Source organism: Pinus tabuliformis, chromosome X, assembly GCF_031772625.1.
Source record: "Pinus tabuliformis cultivar Carrire ecotype Pingquan chromosome X, CPIR1, whole genome shotgun sequence".
In the NCBI taxonomy this organism is placed as follows: domain Eukaryota; kingdom Viridiplantae; phylum Streptophyta; class Pinopsida; order Pinales; family Pinaceae; genus Pinus; species Pinus tabuliformis.
Window position 1 is genome coordinate 977,287,022 of NC_142308.1, and position 9,541 is coordinate 977,296,562.

Genomic DNA, 9,541 nt, shown 5'->3' on the forward strand with positions numbered 1-9,541 from the left:
AGGAGTCTCAAGTCCTGCAATGTGGAACCTAAGATCAGGAGAAATAGACATCCCTATCAAACCACATGCTTGATCTTGTCTATTTTCCCATTTTGCAGCTTTGTCTTCATCTTTTGGTTTCTTCTCTTGGTCTGTGGCTATTCTGAAGAGACCTTTACTTCTAAGTAAATCTTCCATGTAGGCTACCCATTGGAAGTAGTTAGTGCTGTCAAGAATGACTTGGCATGGACTTTCCATTTTAAAAATAACTGAAGCTGAAGATGCTGAAAGTAAGTGTTCCAATGGATAGATCTCGAAAAAATAGGCGGTTTAAAATAAACGGCTCTGAAAAAGGCTTCCGGATGAAGAAGTTGTGGTTTTTTGAAAAAAAATTGTTGACGTTGCCGGCAAAGTGCGCGAATGTGCGGGAATGAAAAAAATCCGCCCCCACAAAATGGAGACTTGAACCCAAGACCTCTACTCTCTTAAAATAGCTTTGAACCAATTGATCTATACAAAAAATTTGAGAGAGAGAGAGGGGGGGGGGGCTTGGTTTGCGTGCTTGCCTTGAGAAAGCTCTTTTTCCCTACAAAACACAAAACACAAAACCCAACACGAATATGCAAAGAAAAACGAACCTTGTGGCTCGAAGTTAGCTTTAGCCAAAAAACTAGAAATTTAAAAAAAAATCTCAAAGTTAGCTTTAGCCGAAAAACTAAATATTTTTCTCAATGTTTCTGATTTTCCGAGATCACACTAAGGTGCAGGGAAAAGAGCATACGCATGAGAAAAATCCTTCCTTTCTGTTTCTGATTTGCCCAGATCGCACAGAGTCGTAGGGAAAAGAGCATACGCAGAAATGAAAGGTATAGATCCGGTTAAAAAAAAAGGCTAAATAAACTGAGACCGAAATAAGCAGAGAGAAAATAACAGTAAACTGCAAAAAAAAACACTGTATACCTCCCGATCTGAAAAATGACGCAGCTAGGGCTACCAGAAACCTTTTCGTGTGAAACGAAATGGGTTCCTCACTGGAACAGATGCTTCGAACGCAACAGAGCAGTCCTCTCGGCCCGAAAGCAGTCAGAAACAACAGATCTCGGAAACGACAGCCGCATGCAGTTCTACCGGCTTCAGATTTGGATCACCAACGGACGCGGCCCTCAAATAGCTCTGATACCATGTAGGAATTTATAGGGTAAGTTCCTCAGAAAGAGCACCAAAAGGACACCGCTCACAACCAGATCTCAAATCAATACACCAGTATTTTGACGTGGTTAAAACCCTCAAAGTGCAAGGAGGGAAACAGTCCACGGCCTGTCCCAACATGGGTACTACAGGCAATTTATTAATCAAAGAATGAAAATTTACATAAGCTTCTCTCATGCACGGATTACCAAAACAATGACCCTCCATGCGCTTTAAATAGAACTCATGGACCAATCGAGTGTCAAGCCACAGATCAAGTGTCGGTAATACCGAGGTGAGAATGAACCGTCGGATCACTACAAATCGTGACCGTCGGATTGTAAGTTACAAAATGTACAACGGTAAAGAAACACACTTTACCTAACTCTAACCTAACTCTATACTAGACCAAGTTGAACTTAACTATATCCTATGTGTCGGAATATCCTAACATGATTCAAGCAGTACCCATAATTTTATTCATTATAAGATAGCCAAGGAATTGAATTGCTTCATATATCCAACACAAGAGTGTCAAGTGATGGTTTCAAGTGGAGGAGCCATAAATTTCTCTTGAAACTACCATAATATCAAGCTATCCATGGAAGAATATGTATTGAATATCCCAATGATTTCCATTCCAATGGGTGGTGTTCATGTTGTACTAAGATTCCAATGGCTACAACCCTTGGGAACAATAGTTGTTAATTTTCAAGAACTTTTCATGAAATTTTCTTCAGAAGGAAAGGAAGTTGAATTAAGAGGTATCACAAGTAAACCAAGAAATATAATAAGCTCCAATGGAATGACAAAGCTTCTAAAGAAATAAAAACGAGGCATAATTGCACAATTATGTTCGTTAGAGGTTCCCACATCGAAATCATCTATTTCTCCAAATCTCCAAAAACTCTTGGAGAATCATTCCTAGGTATTTGAGACTCCCTAAGGTCTCCCACCTATTCGTGATCATGATCATGCTATCCACTTGATTCTAGGAATTGTTCCTCCAAATTACAGATATCCCTATGCCCAAAAGATTGAAATTGAATGCATGGTTGCAGAAATGCTAGAGACTGGTATAATTCAACCTAGTCAAAGTTCTTTCTCTCCTCCAGTAGTATTGGTGTGCAAGAAGGATGGATCATGGCACTTGTGTCCATCCCTATCATTGATGAACTATTGGATGAATTGCATGGATCAATTTAGTTCACCAAGTTGGATCTTTGTTTGAGATATCATCAAATCAAAATGAAGACTGAAGACATTCCAAAAACAACATTTATAACTCATGAGGGTCATCATGAATTTTTGGTCGTGTCTTTTGGCCTTACCAATGCACCTTCTACATTTCAAGGTTTGATGAATTTGAGTTTCAAACCCTTAGAAAATTTGTGTTAGTATTTTTGATGATATACTAATCTATAGAAAGTCTTGGAAGGATCATGTTCAACATGTTGACAGGGTGCTCAAACTATTGGAGGAGACACAATTATATTAAAAGATCTCCAAATTTTTCTTTGGAATACAAGAGGTGGAATATCTAGGTCATATTGTATTTCATGAAGGTGTTAAGGTAGATCCTAGCAAAATTAAATCCATTAAGAAATGGAAAATCCCCACAATTATAAAGCATCTGCAAGGATTTCTTGGGTTGGAAGGGTATTATCGCAAGTTTGTTAAGAATTATGGGAGAATAGCATCACCTCTAACAATATTATTGAAGAAAGATTCATTTTATGGACTCCAGAAGCAATGAAAGCCTTGGAGCATCTTAAAGAGCCAATGATCCAAGCATTGGTCTTAGCTATGATGGACTTCAGAAAAACCTTTATTGTGGAATGTGATGCCTCAAGAAATGAAATTGGTGTTGTTTTAATGAAAGAAGAAAGACCCATTGCTTTCAAAAGTCATCTAATTGAAGGAAAGTATTTACAAAAAGATATTATGAGAAGGAAATTTTGGAAATACTACATACACTTAAGAAATGGCGACCCTACCTAATGGGAAGACACTTCAAGGTAAACACGGATTATGATAGTCTTAAATACTTTTTAGAACAAATATTATCCTCAAAAGAGTAGAAAAAATCAGTCACAAATATGTTGGGTTATGACTTTGAAATCATGTACAAAAAAGTGAAGCAAAATGTTGTGGCAGATGCACTCTCAAGAAAGGATGAGGATGTGGAAGAATTTCTTTGTTCCATTTCTATTATCCAACCAAATTGGATAAACAAAACAAGGGATGAATGGAAGAATGACGAAGACGTGTGGGCACTCATTCAAAAGTTACAACAATATCCCAATTCATCTGATACACTTAGCTGGAAAAATGATTCATTATAGTACAAAGATCACTTATACCTATGTTAGAATTCCCAAATCAAACAAAAGATTCCTATGGAAATGCACCACTCCCTTAGGAGGGAACTCGAGATTTTTAAAAATTTACCACAGGGTTAAGGAAGAAGTTTTTTGGGATGGCCTTAAATATGATATTCAAAAGTTTGTGGTGGAATGTTTGGTTTGCCAACAAAATAAAGTTGAAACAACTAATACCCCAGGTCTATTACAAAATTGATCCATTCCAAGTCAAGGTTGGGAGGAGGTTTCAATGCATTTTATCACAGGTTTACCCATGTCCAAAGGAAAGAGTGTCATCATGGTCGAGTTAGAGTCAATATTTGCATACTACCATCAGTGATCAAAAATCCTCTTTTCATATCATATTAGGGCCCCATTATGAATTTTTTTTTATTCCACTAGGTCTTCATGCAAAAATCTGGTCACTGAAGGTTGAATTAGGGTTTCCTTTTTAACCAAATTGGATCCTAGAATACTCTCCAAGTTTTCATGAACTCTTCAAAAATCATGCCAAATATTAAAAGTCTTATAAGGATCAAGCTTATCGGAGATATCCTCGTAACAGTTATAATTTGTGATTAGCAGGGAGCAATGAGGACCGTCGTTCAAGTGCACAGACTGTCAGCCCATGGTAACATGCGCTATCACAAATTAGAAAATCTTGAGGCCATTTCGAGAAACAACGGTAGTTTCTGATATGTGATTAGTGACAAGTCACTAATCACATATTGCAGGGCAAAACCCTTAAAGAAGGAAAGGCCACAAGCACCCGGACCCGACAAATCATAAAATGCAATGGATATTGTTCCGATCCCATCAGAAGTGGGGTCCCACAAAAACCAGCAGGATATCAAAGGGACTTCGAGCGGTAAGCGATTTCAACTGAGTCTCATCTGATGCCATACAATGGTTGCCATGCATCCGGTGGAAGAGAGAGAAAACCACTCACATGGGATGGGTAAACATCATGTTGCTTATCCAGCCAATATGGACGATGACCATAGGATTTGGAGGCTCCAGATCAAAGGCAGAGATGCGTTCTGATGGATGACCGGATTTGACGAGGTTAACAAGAAGAGTTGTATAGGATTTGAAGGCCGATGTGGATGATGTGTTGGCAGAAGGTCATGTTTCACAGGCATTCTTGGAGTTAGTGGAAGAAATGGTCATTTCAAACATGTCCAAGAGAACTAACACTCACCCATTATGAAATAGGTGGCCACCACCCTCTGAGGCATTATATAATGATTGATTACACAAAACAGAGGGATTCGGATGGACAGAGGCAGGGGAACTAGAAAACCGAGAAGCGGAAATGAACAATCAAGAAGCAGATTGGCTTTAAAGACACAAACTAACAGATAGAAAAAGAGAGCAGAAAGCTAAGAGCAGAGAACAGAGAGAAGAAGTTGAGCTGACCTGCAAAAGCAAAGGCAGCATCGAGCTAGAGTCAAGACAAAGATAGAGAGAGTCAAAGAGTTTTTGTTCTCTAGAGAAGGCTTGAGAGGTTCAAGCGCACTCCTCTGTAATTCCTATGATGCATGAGTCTCATATTGGGCTCATACTACTGTGACCAATAGAGGTCGAGAGTCAGTAAGGAGAGTCGGTGTACTCTAGAGACTTGGGGGATCCAAGTACAGTCTTGCTGATTTATATTTGTTATGTGAGACTCAAATTGAGCTCATTGTTGTAAAAAATGTTCTTTGAAAACATAATAGAGAGGCCACCACTAAAGGTTGGACCGGGAGACGTAGCCCAAGAGCATTGGGTGAAATCCTTATTAAACTTGTTGTTTTATATGTTTTCCTATTATGTTTTCCTTAACTTCTCCATTGCCTGTGTATTTTGCAATCTTATCGATCCGTTGCATAAAATAACATAGGCACATCCATGCACATGAGTCTGTAATACCTTATTTAATTGTCTTAGATCAATTTTTGATCAAATTTACTCCTTTTAGAAATTTACCCCTTGGTGGCTCATTTCAACCTTGCTAAGTATCCATTGTCCATAAAGTTAATGACATCATGCCATCACATCAGTCATGTCATCTTGAAATTCAATCCTTCAAGGTCTCATTAGGTCTTTTAGGGTTTTTTAAGGTTTAATTCGGTCATTAGGGTTTCCAAGGTTCCAATAAAACTCCATTCCATTGCAGAAGACCAGAAAGTAAAGAGTGATCAAATAACATCTCTTCACCATGTCAAGATGATTTGTAAAGAGAAATTCTTATTCCATCATCTAATTTTATGTTCACTATATGTAATAAGTATTGTTCCTAAGTTGCCAAATCAATTTTTATATGACAACTTCATTAAAGAAAAGTCAAATTCAAAGAGTTCTCAAAGACCATCAAAAGATCAATTTGTCAAAGGAAATAGTCAAGTGAAAGGGTAATGTTTCAAAAATCTAAGTGAGTGCCAAAGGGAGTTGTCTTTTCCCAAGGGTGTCCAAATCGTCATTTTCCACAAGCACTAAATCTTAATTTCCTCTCCCATTGAGCTAGTGTTGGCTATGGAATTAGAGACATCTAAGAATAGGAGGCATAAGGGAGGTCATTTCAGCAAGTATGAGGCCATTCCAACCCATAGACATCATGTGTCCATCATTTTTGAAGAAGTCATTCCAAGGGACAAATCATTTGCCACACATAGGGCCAGTTTTTCTTCAAACTATGTTTCAGACAAAACAAGGATGAATTTGGAAAACGTGAGAGAGGTTTTTCTCCATCATTGGCCAAGGATGAAAACATTCCTTCACATTTTACACAAGTTTTATGGTTTTGGAGAAATGTCAAAAATAGAGTTGCTACAAGAGGTTTTCTGCATAACTGGAGTGACGTCGGGAAAATCCAATTTTCACCTAGATGGATTGTCCAAATTACTTGCTTGATGAGCCAAATGTTAACTAGACAGAAAGGGATTTCCAATGAGATATCATGTGCTCAATTTGGAGAAGAGGAAGGCCTAAAATAGTTGACTGCAAGATAACACTTCATTTTTTCACCCTCATTCTGCGCTTTTGACCAATCTTGGGGGAATCCATTTTTGGACGGTCCAATCAAGTCTAGTTTTCAAAATAAAGGTATATCTAGAAACTTGATAGGATAAGATTTCAAATGAGCTATCGTGGGCTCGATTTTGACATTGAGAAGGCACTCAAAATCAAGCTTCAAGATGGAGGGCGCGTTTGATATTGTGAGGGCATTCTTGATAGTAAAAAGGTCAAACACGTAGCACCTTGGATGTTGCGCTCTTTTTTGGAGCATCAAATGAGAATATGGTCAAAATTTTTGGATTTAGAGTGATGAGGAAATGCACCTTGTGTAGTTTTTAAGCATTTGGAGGAAAATTGGTCAGCCAAAAGGGTAATAAACCATCAAAAAACCACCTTTCTGCCTCTTTTTTGGTGTGGCACTGTGCGTTTACCAGTCTTGGGAGATTGGAATTTTGATGGAGAAATTGACCTACAAATGGAAAAATGAATGCATATTTGGAACATAAATTCGAAGGGTTTTCCAACTAGCTATATTGTAGAAATTATGGACACCGGGAAGGCATCTAAAAGCAGCCCTAAAGTTGAAGGTTGTGTTTGAAACTAAAATAGTGTGTTTGACAGTTCAACAGCATGTTTGATAGCCTTGTACATTTTTCACTGTTTCTCTCTAAATTCACTTTCACCTAAGGGGAATTGATGCTTTACTCATATAATTGATCAATATGATGTAATTATTATGTTTTTTACTGTTATCTAGGGTAATTAGATCAGTCAAATGGCCCACATGGCATGTACTGAATTAGTTTTCTAGAGTTAGGGATGAGTCACTTTGACCTCTCTACACTCTAGCTACCAGTTCAGTTTTTCTTGCAACTTATCCTCCTCTAATGGATTCGACCCCTAAGGCTTGAATGAGTTGTTTTGTGGCATATATTATGTATTTTCCTAGTCATTTCACATGTTGGAATGAGTTGGATGTTTGGCTATTGATCAGAGACACCAGTGTAATCAATATTTGGTAGAATTTAATGAATGAGTTGGAGAGATTTTGGTGGAATACCTTTGGTATGGAATTTTGACTTATTTTATTCTTATGTTGCATATGTTTGAATGTTTTGTACTCCCATATTTCATCTCACTTCTATGATATGTTGATTTTCAAGTTGATAAGTAGAATACATTTTATATGCCCTGTTTCGGGGAAATCTACATAGTTTGTCCAGTTTCTTCAGTTTAGAAAGAATACATGCTTGTCTTAATCTTTCTAGCACCTCACCAGTCTTACCCATCTCACTTCATAACCTTAAATTGTTTGAGTGCCTACCTACCTTGCTCCATCAGATCTCTTCAATCATAGCCTCATTTACCTTGACCTAGTCTTTTTGAACTAATCCTCTTCCAACAACCCAACCAAAATAAAATCAAACAATGCTCTGCACTTTACATCTAGCGTAAACCTTAATCTATCTAGCCCTCTTGGTTGTGATCCTTTGGAGAGATACCTCTTCATCTTGGTAGGGCTAGCTACCAAGCTAAAAGACTAGTATGTGGTTACCTCAGCTCAACTCTTCCTCAGCCTTGGAGATTCGGAGAAGTGATAACAGGTGGTAGTTGACAAACATACAAAGTATGCACACTTTTGTGCATTATATCATCCATCTAAATTCAATACAATTTCTAGTGCATTTATGGAAACAATTCAAAATATACATGGAAACCCAAAGATTATTGTAAGTGAAAGACATCCCATTTTCACTGGAAATTTTTAGATAGAATTATTTTCTTGTCTTGCTACTTAGTTAGCTCATAGCTCATCTTATCATCCTCAATCTGATTGGAAAACTGAGATAGTAAAAAAAAGTTTGGAAGGATATCTTCGTTGCTTTGTATCTAATAAATAGACACAATGGGTCAAATGGTTGCCTTTCGCTGAATGGTGGTATATCACTTCCTTCCATAATGTAGAAAAAATGACCCTGTTTATGGCACTTTATGGATATCACCCACCATCCATCACATCTTATTTAAGAGAAAATTTAAAGGATCAATCATTGGAAGTTCTCCAACTCTTAAAGGATAACCTAACTTTGGCACAGAATAGAATGAAACAACAGGCATATCAACATCATAGACAACAAAGTTTTGAAATAGGTGACTGGTTATTTCTATGGCTACAACCATATAAACAAATGTCCCTGAAGCAAGCTAAGAAGGATAATAAATTATCACCAAAGTATTATGGTACGTACAAGGTGTTGCAAAACATTGGTACTATGGCATACGAATTGGAGCTTCTTGCAGCTTCCTGAGTGCACCCATTTTTCAATGTTTCATGCTTAAAGGAGGTTATTAGTGACAAGGTCCCAGTTCAAGAAATATTTCCAAAACTTTTTGAGGAAGGAAAAATCATATTGGAACCTGAAGCAGTCACAGAAACAAGAACTCGACAACCACAAAATCAATCAATTTCGGAGTATCTTGTGAAGTGGAAGAACTTACCTACTAAAGATTTCAAATGGGAGGGTGATAATTTTATACAAAAGCATCCAAAACTACTCAAGCATTGAGGAAAACACTTTTTGTAAGGAGAGGGGCATGTTAGGTCCCTATAATATTAGTGATTTCCCCATTACTATTGTCATTGTATCCCTTATTGTTATTGTTGTGCCCCTATTGTCCCCATATTGTTATTACTGTGCCCCATAGAAGCCCACTATTGTTATTGTTGTTTCCTTATATTATTATTGGTATGTCGACTTTGATTATATTGTGACCCCTTAGACTCCTATATATAGAAATGAGGTTTTTTCGTTTGTATCATCCAAGAATTGTTCATTTGTGTAATATAAAGGAGGTTGCCCCCTCGAAGAGGTTGATTTCTAAGGCATTGATCTTTCTTTTCTATCTTTTTGTGAGATGGTCTCATAACATAAAAACATTCAAATTTATAATGGTTTTATATTTATTCTGTATATAATTTTGGATATTTCTAAGGTAAAATAATTTTATACTAT